The following is a 12,843-nucleotide window of genomic DNA, read 5'->3' on the forward strand; positions in this document are numbered from 1 at the left end:
ACTGCTTCTTGCCACTCTGCCTGCAGTCTCCTCCTTCCTTCTATCAATGAAAATACATGATGGCAGTCTTTAAGCTAGTGGCAATGGATAAAAGATCACTGATATTGACTCTTCATCTCCACTAACTCCTTCCAATTCTTGTTATTACTGGGAATATTACCAGGAATACTGCTCCAGGTTTCGAAAATCTAAGAAGGACAATGGTTGGGTAATATTGAGGGAAAGGGAAAATGGTCAGGGAGTTTGTAATAATGAGGAGAAACAAGTGGTAAGCCATGTAAGCGTCTGTAGTTTATAAATCAGAAAAGCTTGAATGCTATCACAATCATTGATCAGCATATCACTCAGTCTCCCAATTATAGCAATGGAATTTGTCAGACAAAATGTCAGCGGCGACAATGCCTGAAAATGAGATACCATGCTTGTCAAACTGCTTGTCCGAACTACCTGCATTCCAACCAGTGAAAACAGCATTCTACAGAGCGGGCTAAACAATTTCACAGCTAATGAAGCAGATCAAAGGACTACCGTCCTGCCTTAGTCAGTCATAAATGGCAATGGACGAGTTAACACTGATGAGACAGACGGACACCATGAAGATCCTCACTCTCAGTACTGTGGGGACAATGCAACAATGCAAAAGACATGGCTGATCCATTTGTAACTCTCACTACCAAGGAACAGATAGTGTACAATCTATGATAACAAGGTGTAGAGCTGGATGAACACAGCAGGCGCTGCAGCATCAGAGGAGCAAGAAGTCTGATGTTTCCGGCCTAGACCCTTCTTCAGAAAATGTATAATCTATTTCAAGCTGTCCTTGAGACACCACAATTACAGAAACAATTGTTCAGCTATATTCTATTCGTTCATGTGACTTCAAGAAGCGACAAACTCACTACATACAGTGAAATCTGTTCGGTCCAGCAACATCCCAGGTATAATGTTGAAGATTTGTACTCTGGAACTAGTTCCACTTCTAGCCAAGCTGCTTAGCAGCAACATCTGGCACCTTGCTCAGTAACACAAGAAAATCCCACCCCCCCACAACCCCAGAAATAAAGGTTAATTCAAGCCAACCAATTTCCTCCTCATTAATCTACTCTCAATCATCAGTAAAAAGATAAAAGGTGCAGCTGGCAATGCTATCAAGCAACATTTACTCAGCAATAACCTGTTTACCGATGTTCAATTTGTACTTGACCAGGATGGTTTGGCTTCAGTTCTCATTAAATCTTTGGTCCAAGCATTGGCACCTCCTGGAATTTTTATCAGAGCAGAATCAGGCCAACTGGCCCATTGACCCCGCTCCACCACTCAATCAGCCTCAGAACATCACAGTAGGCATTCCTCAGAGTAGTGACCGAGACCCAACTTTAGCTAATTCATCGATGTCTTACAAAATCAGAAGGAAATGTTCCCTGAATATTGGAAAGTATTCATACTAATCATGACTCCTCAGATAACGAAGTAGTCCAGGCTAATATGACACCTTAACAATGTTTAGTCTTGTGCCAATAAACCATAAGTATCATTTGTGCCACAAAGCTGCCAGGCATTAACTATATCTAACCAAAGAGAATGTAACCCATCTTCCATTAACATTCAGAGGCATTACCACTGCCACATTTCTCACTGTCAACATCCTGAAGGTCCTCATTGACCAGAAACATAACTCTATGTGTGACGTAAACACAGTGGATACAAAAGTAGCACGGCAATTAGGAATTCTCCAGCAATCAACTCACTTCCTGACTGCACTAAGTCACAAGTCAGGAATCCATTTGTTGGGCTTTATGCACCTGCTGTGATACTTGAGCAGTGTGGCACAAACCAGGACAAAAAAGCCAATCCCAACCTCACCATCAAACCCGCAGACAAGGGAGGCGCAGTTGTAGCATGGCGCACTGACCTCTACATCGCTAAGGCAAGACACCAACTCTCTGACGCCTCCTCCTACTGCCCCCTTGATTATGACCCCATCCCCGAGCACCAAACCATCATCTCCAACACCATCCATGACCACATCACCTCAGGTGACCTCTCACCCACAGCCTCCAACCTCATTGTTCCCCAACCCCGCACAGCCCTCTTCTATCTCCTTCCCAAAATCCACAAACCTGCCTGCCCTGGTCGACCCATTGACTCTGCCTGTTCCTGCCCCACCAAATGCATCTCCACCCATCTCGACTCCATTTTCTCCCCCTTGGTCTAGGAACTCCCTACCTACGTCCGTGACACCATCCATGCCCTCCACCTCCTCCAGAACTTCCAATTCCCCAGTCCACAACTCCTCATTTTCACCATGGATGTCCAGTCCCTATACACCTGCATCCCTCATGCAGATGGCCTTAAGGCCATCCGCTTCTTCCTCTCCCGCAGACCCGACCAGTCCCCGTGCACCGACACCCTCATCTGGCTTGCCGAACTCGTCCTCACTCTCAACAACTTCTCTTTCGATTCCTCCCACTTCCTACAGACTAAGAAGGTGGCCATGGGTACCCACATGGGCCCAAGCCATGTCTGCCTCTTTGTAGGTTACGTGGAACAATCCCTCTTCCATACCTACACTGGCCCTAAAGCCCACCTCTTCCTCCAGTATACTGATGACAGTATTGGTGCCGCCTCGTGCTCCTACAGTTCAAACAGTTCATCCACTTCACATACTCCTTTCACTCCAACCTTAAGTTCACCTGGACCATCTCTGACACCTCTCCCTCCTGTCTGGACCTCTCTGTCTCCATCTCAGGCAACCACCTACAAACCAATGTCCATTCAAGCCCACCGACTCCACAGCTACCTGGACTACATATCCTCCCACCCATCTTCCTGCAAAAATTCCATCCCCTATTCCCAATTCCTTCGCCTCCACCGCATCTGCTCCCAGGATGAGGCATTCCACTCCCGCACATCCCAAATGTCCTCGTTCTTCAAGGGCCGCAACATCCCCCCGGCAGTGCTCGAGAATGCCCTCAACCATGTCTCCCGCATTTCCCGCACCTCATCCCTCACATCCTGCCCTCGCAATAACCGCCCCAAGAGAATCCCCCTCATCCTCACGTACCACCCCACCAACCTCCACATACAACGCATCATCCTCTGACACCTCCGCCATCTACAATCTGACCCCACCACCAAAGACATTTTTCCATCCCAACCCTTGTCTGCCTTCTGGAGAGACCACTCTCTCCATGACTCCCTTGTCTGCTCCACACTCCCCTCCAACCCCACCACACCCGACACTTTCCCCTGCAACCGCAGGAAATGCTACACTTGCCCTCACACCTCCTGCCTCCCCCATCCCAGGCCCAAGATGACTTTACATATTAAGCAGAAAGTTCACCTGAACATCTGCCAATGTGGTATACTGCATCTGCTGTACCCGGTGTGGCTTCCTCTACATTGGGGAAACCAAGTGGAGGCTTGGGGACCACTTTGCAGAACACCTACGCTCCGCTAGCAGTAAACAACTGCATCTCCCTGTTGCGAGCTATTTCAACTTCCCCTCCCATTCCTTAGACAACATGTCCATCCTGGGCCTCCTGCAGGGCCATAATGATGCCACTCGTAGGTTGCAGGAACAGCAACTCATATTCCGCTTGGGAACCCTGCAGCCCAATGGTATCAATGTGGATTTCACAAGCTTCAAAAATCTCCCCTCCCCCACTGCATCCCAAAACCAGCCCAGGTCGTCCCAGCCTGCCTAACCTGTTCTTCCTCTCACCTATCCACTTCTCCCACCTCAAGCCGCACCTCTATTTCCTACCTACTAACCTCATCTGCCCCCTTGAGCTGTCCTCCCTGGACTGACCTATCCCCTCCCTACCTCCTCACCTGTACTCTCCTCTCCACCTATCTTCTTTTCTCTCCATCTTCAGTCTGCCTCTACCTCTCTCCCTATTTATTTCAGAACCCTCTCCCGTCCCCCTTTTCTGATGAAGGGTCTGAGCCCAAAACATCAGCTTTTGTGCTCCTAAGCTGCTGCTTGGCCTGCTGTGTTCATCCAGCTCCACACTTCGTTATCTCGGATTCTCCAGCATCTGCTGTTCCCATTGCCTCTGATCAAAAATGCCTCTTGTTTGGTACCTGAACTACTGAAGTTAACAACCCCAGAGGCCCACAGAGCTGCTCTCCCATACGGATAGAAGAAGAGAGAAAGAGACAAATGTTAATGAGTTTAACTTGAGGCTCACCATTCTACAGGCAACAAATGATGCTGAGCACCTAAAACCTATATGGCATGATGGCTCAGTGGTTAGTGCTGCTGCTTCACAGTGCCAGCGGCCTGGGTTCAATTCCACCCCTGGGTGTAAATTGTGCAGAGTTTGTAGATTCTCCCATGTCTGTGTGGGTTTTCTCCCACAGTCCAAAGATGTGTAGATTAGATGGATTGACCATGAGAAATGCAAGGTTATGGGTCTGGGTGGAATGCTCTTTGGAGAATCAGTGTGGACTTGATGTCCTGAATGGCCTGCTACCAGACTGTGAAGATTCTAGATGTACAGTGATGTTCTCCACTATCATATTCATAATGCAGAGCTCTTCAGCTATCTGGGAACCAACCATTATTGATGGCAAGCAGAAGCTTTAGTCAACATGAACCAGTCACTAGTCCATTGATCAATCGGCTACTTGTTGCCAGCCAAAGCTCAACTTGAAAATACCCCTTGGCTCCAGCTTGTCTGCAAACTAGGCTGCTACTATTGGTTGAGTAAGTAACTGTGGAGTCAGTGCTTAGAATGAGAGTCAAGTTGTTAGTTTTCAAAGAGTGCAACAATTCTTCAACAATCCTTGGTTTTTAAAACAGTTCTTTTTTCCCTGTTTAAGTCCTCAAGCAAAAATACAGAAAAGTAAAGAAAATGGATACAGTCTTTACAAAAGAATAATGTATAATTCGTCAAGGATATAAATAGCAACATCATAATGCCTATAATTTTCTTGAATTTTGGACTGGGCTGCTTAATTCTGCCAATCATGTTATTTGCATGATAATTATGTAGCTCCAAATATTGAAATGCAGTGCATAATTACAGCTAAATTGTGCCACTATTATCATGCATAACATTTTGTTGTCTTTTTTCCTCTCTCTAAGCTGGACGCAGGATGATAACTGACCGCATGCAAGCAACGCAGTTAGAAATTGGTAAAAAAAATCTAGGAACCACAAGAAAGCGTTTGGAGAACTGCAATTGTACTTACTGTGTGGGCTGGCTTGCTATCACCATGGAAAACTCTTCTTTTATGATGATGACCTTTGTGTGTTGTTGGGAGAAGCCATAAATACAATACTTGTAATGGAAGCATTCAGGTTTTTTTTCACTAATTTAGTGTCTGGAGGTGGAGGATAGAGAAACCAAATTCTGACTGTCTCTACTGTTGGCAATGCCTTATTTATAACAAGTTTGAATAATGAGGGCCCCAAATTTGTAAGAGGCATGTTTAAGGAAACTTTAGTTTGGAAGAATGAGCATTGTACTGATAAAGAGGCACTAGTCCAGAGTAAAGGCCTGCAAATTTTGCTTGAGCACAATCTCATTTATTCTTGCCACAGATTTTTGGCAGATATTACATAGAACATAGAACATTACAGCACAGTACAGGCCATTTGGCCCTCGATGTTGTGCCGACCTGCCATACCAATCTCAAGCACATCTAACCTATACTATTCCATGTACGTCCATATGCTTATCCAATGACGACTTAAATGTCCCTAAAGTTGGCGAATCTACTACCATTGCAGGAAAAGCGTTCCATTCCCTTACTACTCTCTGAGTAAAGAAACTACCTCTGACATCTGTCCTATATCTTTCACCCCTCAATTTAAAGCTATGCCCCCTCATACTCGCCGTCACCATCTTAGGAAAAAGGCTCTCCCTATCCACCCTATCTAACCCTCTGATTATTTTATATGTTTCAATTAAGTCACCTCTCAACCTTCTTCTCTCTAATGGAAACAGCCTCAAGTCCCTCAGCATTTCCTCGTAAGACCTTCCCTCCATACCAGGCAATATCCCAGTAAATATCCTCTGCACCCTTTCCAAAGCTTCCGCATCCTTCTTATAATGCGGTGACCAGAACTGTACACAATACTCCAAGTGCGGCCGCACCAGAGTTTTGTACAGCTTCACCATAATCTCTTGGTTCCGGAACTCGAATCCTCTATTAATAAAAGCTAAAACACTGTATGCCTTCTTAACAGCCCTGTCAACCTGGGTGGCAACTTTCAAGGATCTGTGTACATGGACGCTGAGATCTCTCTGCTCATCTACACTGCTAAGAATCTTACCATTAGCCCTGTACTTTGACTTCCAGTTACTCCTACCGAAGTGCATCACCTCACATTTGTCTGCATTAAACTCCATTTGCCACCTCTCAGCCCAGCTCTGCAGCTTATCAATGTCTCTCTGCAACCTACAGCATCCTTCGTCACTATGCACAACTCCACTAACCTTAGTGTCGTCTGCAAATTACCTAACCCATCCATCTACGCCCTCATCCAGGTCATTTATAAAAATGACAAACAGCAGTGGACCCAACACCGACCCTTGCGGTACACCACTAGTAACTAGTCTCCAGGATGAGGTACACCACTAGTAACTGGTCTCCAGGATGAAAATTATTCCTAGGTTGGCAGTCAGCTTATAAGGTTAATATCTTCAGGTTTATGGTAAATAGCAACAGGTTTTGCAGGCTGAATCAGTGATAAAGTCTTGATACAACAAGTCACAATATTTAGCAAGACATTCTAGCTCCCTTGGTGACACAGAGGATAAATATACCAGAGGAAAGGAGACACATTGCAAATGGCAAAATACAGATAGGTTAAGGAGCTGAACTAGAGAGTTAAAGAGGACATGCAACAATGTTTTGCGATGCGTGTAGAAACAATAACTAGCCTGATGCTGACATAGAAGGTGGAAAATTTAGAGAGCTGGTCTCTACATCACATAACACATTCAAAACTATTTCCTGAGACAGTACTCAATGATCTCTGCAATAAATGATGCAGTACTGGTCCTGAGTAATGACTGAAGTAAATCAGCATTTTGCCAGTTGGAGAGAAAAATAGGGATGTTTGACTGTGGCATTGTTTTTTACTGTTAAATCCCAGAGCCTAAAAAAATACAAAGCTATTTGTCTGGAAAATCACAAACTGTGAGCAGTGGAAGGAGTTTTAGATGAATAAATTGGAATTAAGAGCTGTTTTGAGCAACAGACAAAGGTTCTTGAGTATGTCTTCAATACTGACTAGAAACATTTGCATGAGGAAAAGGAGTTGCACTTCAAATTAGGTACTTTGAAAGAACATAGCACAGACAGCACAGTGGCTCAGTGGTTAGCACTGCTGCCTGTTAGTGCCAGGGACCTGGGTTCGATTCCACCCTGGGATGACTGGCTGCGTGGAGTTTACACATTCTCCCTGTGTCTGTGTAGGTTTCCTCTGGGTGCTCTGCTTTTCTCCCATAGCCCAAAGAAGTGCAGGTTAGGTGGATTGGATGTGGGAAATTGTCAATAGTGTCCAGGGGGCTAGGTGGGTTAGCCATGGGGAAATTCAAGGATGGGTGAGTCTGGGTGGGATGGTCCTCAGACAGTTGGTGTGGGCTTGATAGGCTGGATGGCCTGCTCTCACACTGTAGGAATTCTAACAGTCACATTTGATAAAACAGTAGGTTTTTTTTAAAAAAAGGTAGTGCTCCAAATCAAGATCACGTAAGTATTAGAATTGAGCAATAGAAATAAAAAAGCTAAAGGGGAGAGCTGTCAACATGAAAGAATTTGAACCAGAAGCAGGATAGTGGGAAGCCTCAGGGGTTTCACTGGGCAACTCCAGAATAAGGCTGTATCAGAGATAATAGGAACTGCAGATGCTGGAAAATCTGAGAGCTTTTGTGCTACTAAGAAGCTGCTTGGCCTGCTGTGTTCATCCAGCTCCACACTTTGTTATCCAGAATAAGGCTAATGGCTGCTACAGGCTTCCTATACCAGCAAAAATGAACACAAAATTGTCCCTACATTGAACACCCAAGCTCCCAAATGAATCACAACATTTAGATCTGCTTGTGCCTGGTCTAATCTGCCATATACATATTTCAGACGCTTACATCACCAAAATCTCGCAGACACTGAGGCAGCTGATGATTTAAATAGCCAGTTATCTTCATAATCTACAGACATGTTGTAGTGATTATAATGAGGCCAACCAAGTTGACTTCGTAGAGGATGAGTTCCCTGATTAAGGCTGTTAATTTGGTCCCATTAGGGAGCCTTGGCTGACAAGAACAGAGTGTCAGACGTCCTGGCTGGTTTTGAGGGACCTGTTTCAGTGTCAAAGAATCTTCATGTGTAAATAAACTGTGACTTGGTCATGGGATACAGATGTCTGTGGAGTTACTTCAGATGTAAATCCAGAATTGACTCCATTCATTCATGTAGAAAAATGGGGAAGGCCATATTGAGAGCTGAGCTGATGGTTTCTGAGGGTGTCTACTATTTTCTCCAGGTCAGAGGGGTTCTTCAATGGGGAAAAAGTCTTGGCCACAGACTTCTAACATTGCTCATTTACCAATTTAAAAAACATGGAGTTAACACAATTATTTACAACCTTGTATTGCCCATGCCTAATTTTAGCCATTTCTTTGAATATAAAACCATGGGCCCTCATGGTCTCAGCCAACTACTGATATGATACACTATCAAATGCTTTCCATATAAATATATCGTCTATATTTGCCACAATTTGTAATTATCCTTTTCTTTCTGATTTGTCAGAAAATCCGGTCAGTTTTTTGATGCATAACTTAATCTTAAAAAAGAGTCACTTTGACTTTTCCTGGCCAGCTCATCCCGTGCAATTACCATAGTTTCTGCAACTGACAGTTTTTGGCTTTTTTAAAATTAATGTTCTCTTTTTAACAGATGGTGTAATATCTCTTTATTTAAAGGTAGTTCAGTCAATCATTACTGGCAGAATGATCTGAGCTTTCCCACTGAGGTGCCCTGCAGATTTCCTTTCCCAAGTAAATGGTGATGTGGCTTTGCACCAAGTGAGTACTTCCAAATGTAATACCTCTGAAAGAATTCAAGATCATCTTTATAATCTTCTAATATTTCACGACAGCTCCCTGTCTAATTAATAATGATTTTTTAAAAAAAGTTGGTCCCATTGATGATCCCACCCTCCCCATTCCAATTTTCTGCTCCTGATATCTATCAACTTTGATGGTCTTTCCTGATGAGCCTTTGTGCTATTGGAGCATTTATCTCCTGACAGTACATTTATTTCCTTACCTGTGGAATTTCTTCACTTTTCTCTGTAATTTGTTTATATTCTTTCTGGCTCGGAACGTCGCTGGCTAGGCCAACATTTATTGCCCATTCCTAATCGCCCAGAGAGCAGTTAAGAGCCAACCGTATTGCTGTCGGTCTGGAGACTAATGTTGGGCAGACCAAGCAAGGATGATTTCCTTTCCTAAAGGACATTACTTGAACCAGATGCTTTTCCCAACAATCGACAATGGTTTCATGGCCGTCAGTAGATTCTTAATTTCAAATTATTTTTGTTCAATTCAAGTGCCACCATCTGCCTTGAACACAAGTCCCCAGAACATTAGCTGAGCCTTCAGCTTAACTGTCTAGTAGTAATACCACAAGGCCATTGTCTCCCCAGATGTGCCTCTCCCACTGTACCTCCCCCAAGTACCAAGCAACTCTCTGCTTAATGACCATAATAATCAGGTTGTTCAAATTGTTGAATGCTGGTTTGGCATTGAGAGGAAAAAGCAACGAGTGGTGAATGAGGTTGAAATAAGTTGGTACTGAGTTGGCATTGGTGTTGTAAAAGGACAGTGCAGTAGATATTCGGGTACAAGATAGCAAAGGGAGTACAAAAGCTTAGCTAGTGTCATGGGTAAAAGGGCATTGAGTGGCATAGGGAGTTTGTGAGATCATGGCAATGAGTAGAGAGACATTGGATGGCATGGGTTTATTGTGGGCTTGTGTGTGAGCTATGAGAGGATGCAAAGGTTAAGGGTGGAGGGCTGCCTTTGAGCTCATCTTTATTTATTAAGCTGCAGAACATTGCTGGTGATGATGCCCACATTCTGAAACACCCCACTATCCTCGACTGGAAATCTGAGCCCACCAGGGCACCTTCTCCAGGGCCTAGATTATGGAATGGGAAATGTCTGCCTCGATGTTTCTGACCCAGGAATGAAAGCCAGGTCTGTGTTTCTTCTCAGTCTCTATCTTTATCTCTCTCTCTCTCTTACACACATATATAAATGACCTGTTTTTATAGTCAGAGCTCAATATGCAAATTTGCTGGCCTTTCCTAGAATGTAGAAAGCAAGCAGAATGCATGAGTAAGTGGCAGATGTCACTTGATATAGAAAATTGTGAGGTAATAAATTTTGTGAAAAAGAATAACAATCTAATATACCTTAAACTGCAAAAAGATTTTGGTGTACAAAGCTATAAAACAAATCCGTAAAATGTGGCTGAGTTAGCCTGGAATAAATTGAGGCAGGGTTTCAATTTGTGTTATATCTGCCAAGTTAATCCGCTCCTCTCTGTTGGAGGTCAGCATTCTTCAGATGGCACTTCCAGCAGAGATGAGAACACTGAGCTCGGTCAAAGCCAATTCCAATCTTTCCCGAATTGCCCAAAAAAGATAGGCAGCTCAAATGTGAAACACGCTGTGAAAGAAAATAGAAAAAACATACTCTGGCCACACGAGTTTCAATAAAACCTTTGAAGTTCAAATTTCCAATGTAAGATCAGCCCTCTCATCAATTTATAACTGAATGTTGTGATCCCATTAAAGAATGTAGCATCCATTCTTTTTTCTCTTGATTCTAACATGAAGTTCACTGTGAAGTCTCTGATCACTCATCTGACGAGGGAAGTGCAGGGAGTTGATCAACAATGCTATCTGCTCAGATGTGACAGAGGTGCATTCTCTCACATTGACTCTCCCATGCACAACAGTTATCTGAACATTTGTTGATATGACCTGCATGTCGTAATGACCTAATTACTTAGAATCATAGAGATGTACATTATGGGAACAGATCCCTCGGCCCAACTTGTCTGTGCTGACCAAATATCCTAAATTAATCCAGTCCTATTTGCTAGCATTTGGCCAATGTTCCTCTAAACCTTTCCTATTTGCATACATATCCTTTTAAATGTTGTAATTATACCAGCTGCCACCATCTCCTCTGGCAGCTCATTCTATGCATGTTCCACCCTCTGTGTGAAAAAGTTGCCCATTTGATCCCTTTGGCTCACAATAATGAAGATAACTAATTTAATGGCCAGATGGCCATCTGGGAGGTTTCATTTGCACACTTATCTCTTCTTTGCCTCAGTCATGACAGCCTGCCCTCCTCTACAAACATGAAGAGAAATGCAGATTATTTGAGAACTAACAATGTTCCAAATCTGACTTCATATCAAAAAACATACGTCTTCCTCAATCAAAATAAAAGCCCAACAAATTATATCCAGAATTCCCACAACCTAAAATCCGTATTGCAGTGATTGTAATGAAGTCAGACAGCTGGACATCATAGAATATGTGTTCCCTGATTGGGGCTGTTGATCTGGTCCAATCAAGGAGCTCTGGTTGACAAAACAAAATTGAGTGTCAGAGATACTGACTGGATGGTGCCTGTCTCTATGTGAGGCAGTAATATAGGCAAGCGCTGTTCATGTGTAAATGAAAGGTGACTAGGTGATGGGATACCAGCCTCCATGACTTATTTCGGATAGTAGTCACTCATTTTCTGGAGAAATGTTGGAAGTTCTGAAACTTGCATTTTCCAGTTTGAATTAATTTCCTTGTGTTTACTATTATGTTTGAAATTAGGATAATACAAGACAAAGGCTATAGGTTGAGGAGGTGGATGGGTGATTCTGTCCATCCCCACAGCTGGTCACTTTTGCTGTGTCTGTGGTGAGACTGCTGTCAAGAGCAATTCAGCAGGAATGAGAGGGGTGCAGTGGTGGTATCATCAGCCAATGCTATTAGAAACATCAGCCTTCAATAGGTCCTCAAGCAATGACAACTCTTTCGCAATGGAGCAATAAAGAACATCTGGTCTTTACATTTTTGCTGTCAGAGTTCACAAAAGATTCACTCTTATGCCTAGCCAACTAACCATTGTAAGATAACAAGGTGTAGAGCTGGATGAACACAACAGGCCAAGCAGCATCAGAGAGCAGGAAAGCTGATGTTTTGACACTAGACCCTTCTTCAGAAATGGGGGAGGGGAAGGGGGTTCTGAAATAAATAGGGAGAGAGGGGGAGGCAGATAGAAGATGGATAGAGAAGAAGATAGATGGAGAGAAGATAGACTGGTCAAAGAGGCGGGGATGGAGCCAGTAAAGGTGAGTGTAGGTGGGGAGGTAGGGAGGGGATAGGTCAGCCCAGGGAGGGCGGACAGGCCAAGGGGGAAGAATGAGGTTAGTAGGGAGAAGATGGGGGTGTGACTTGAGGTGGGAGGAGGGGATATGTGACAAAAAGAACAGGTTAAGCAAGCTGGGATGAGCTGGGTTGGTTTTGGGATGCAGTGGGGGAAGGGGAGATTTTGAAGCTTGTGAAGTCTGCGTTAGTGCTAATGGGCTGCAGGGTTCCCAAGCGGAATATGAGTTGCTGTTCCTGCAACCTTTGGGTGGCATCGTTGTGGCACTGCAGGAGACCCATAATGGACCTGTTGTCTGAGGAATGGGAGGGGGAGTTGAAATGGTTCGCGACTGGGAGGTACAGTTGTGTATTGTGAACCGACCGTAGGTGTTCTGCAAAGCAATCCCCAAGCCTCCGCTTGGTTTCCCCGATGTAGA

The sequence above is a fragment of the Stegostoma tigrinum genome, chromosome 24 (genome assembly GCF_030684315.1).
Source record: "Stegostoma tigrinum isolate sSteTig4 chromosome 24, sSteTig4.hap1, whole genome shotgun sequence".
Taxonomy (NCBI): Eukaryota; Metazoa; Chordata; class Chondrichthyes; order Orectolobiformes; family Stegostomatidae; genus Stegostoma; species Stegostoma tigrinum.